Consider the following 1,853-nt stretch of genomic DNA (forward strand, 5'->3'; position numbering starts at 1 on the left):
CGCAACAACGTCGCGCAGACCCGTTCGATCTGTCGCGTGCCCGCTGGTGGCACACAGCTGTCAATCCTGCAGTGTTGGAACGCGCGAACACACTCATTCGGGGTTATCGACGGATAATAAACACTTCGCTGCTCAATTGGACATCTCTGTTGGTAGCGCTGACTCACTCGTACACTAGTTGCGGTACTCCAAAGTGTATGCCCGCCTTCGACCATAGATACTAGTAGACTGGCTCCAACATAAACCACGTGACTGTTGGCAAAACGTGGCGGGATTTCAAATCAGCGGTCTGCCATCCTATGTTTGTATCGTATTTTCCCCACATTTCTCAATTAATTGCCAAACGTTTCCAACAAAAATTACTATTTTATTTGCGAAAAATTATGCCAGAACTACATTTGACCTGGATTTGTTCACAGTACCATTTATAAAATCTAACAAATACATCGAACGCCACGCTGGTAGGCAGCGGGATGAAATTACTATAAACTATCAATTAAAGTAAAATGTTGTTAAAATTCTTTTAAACAGTAAGAGTGGGCTCGTGTCAAAACTTTAAACATTGGATTCGCCGCGTTTTGAGCTCTAGTCACTTATAAAAGAAAATGAGATATGGGAATTATGTCAACTACAGGTACCAGGTCCATTTTAGAGTATCAATTTTAGGTGCACTTCAAAGGTTCAGTTCCCACTATTTTTACAAAACTTTAAACTATCATTTTTAAAAAATGACATTTTAGATGAAAGGTGAGACTTTGAAGTTTCAGAAAATAATTTTGGAACCTAGGTTTAAAAATGACAGACACTGTAAATATAAATTATAAATATACATTGTAAATAATAACTAACCTATCAAAACACTCCTCCGTGAAGTGCTTCGAGCAAAGGCGCGTATGTGCAGATGGCTTAAAGTTTTTCCGTTTCAGGGCCTGTATCCAAAGCTGCCTTCGGTTTTCATCCTTAGGGAACCTATGAGTAGGAACGAGAAACAATTATACTTACTTCTGTAACCGAATTATCACAGATACTTTTCAGAATGTAATATGAGTCTGACTTTACAGGCATCACTTTCAACATTTTAATTTACGGTACTCTATTTCAAGTGTAAAAAACATATAAAAGTCACTTCAACAGATTTCAATAAACGCATCTGCAAATGTAATGCCATTTCCCCCGACAAAACGCTGAGTACACCCATAAGCGCAACATGAAACAACCATGTTTTGCCAACATTCACGTGACTTCAGCCCAGAGATGTTGAGCACTCCGTCTTCAGGCCACAAGTGGCCCATCGGGACCATCCAACAGCCGTATCATCCTCAGCTGAGGATGCGGATAGGAGGGGCGTGGGGTCAGTACACCACTCTCCCGGTCGTTATGATGGTTTTCTTTGACCGGAGCCGCTACTATTCGGTCGAGTAGCTCCTCAATTGGCATCACGAGGCTGAGTGCACCCCGAAAAATGGCAACAGCGCATGGCGGCCAGGATGGTCACCCATCCAAATGCCAACCACGCCCGACAGCGCTTAACTTCGGTGATCTGACGGGAACCGGTGTATCCACTGCGGCAAGGCCGTTGCCCCAGAGATGTTGGAGCCACGAAAATGACGTCAGGGCCAGTCTACTATGTTTATGGTCGAAGACACCCGCAGGGTTCAAAAATTGTTCAAATGGCTCTGAGCACTATGGGACTTAACATCTGTGGTCATCAGTCCCCTAGAACTTAGAACTACTTAAACCTAACTAACCTAAGGACATCACACACATCCATGCCCGAGGCAGGATTCGAACCTGCGACCGTAGCAGTCGCGCGGTTCCGGACTGAGCGCCTGAACCGCTAGACCACTGCGGCC

General features: G+C 44.3%; 1 pseudogene; it reads right to left on the minus strand.

Annotated features, from left to right (window-relative positions):
- Window positions 1–1,463: 1,463 nt before the first annotated feature.
- On the minus strand, window positions 1,464–1,581 carry LOC124709507 (annotated as a pseudogene).
- Between the last annotated feature and the right edge of the window lie 272 nt (window positions 1,582–1,853).

The sequence above is a fragment of the Schistocerca piceifrons genome, chromosome 7 (assembly GCF_021461385.2).
Source record: "Schistocerca piceifrons isolate TAMUIC-IGC-003096 chromosome 7, iqSchPice1.1, whole genome shotgun sequence".
Lineage (NCBI taxonomy): Eukaryota > Metazoa > Arthropoda > Insecta > Orthoptera > Acrididae > Schistocerca > Schistocerca piceifrons.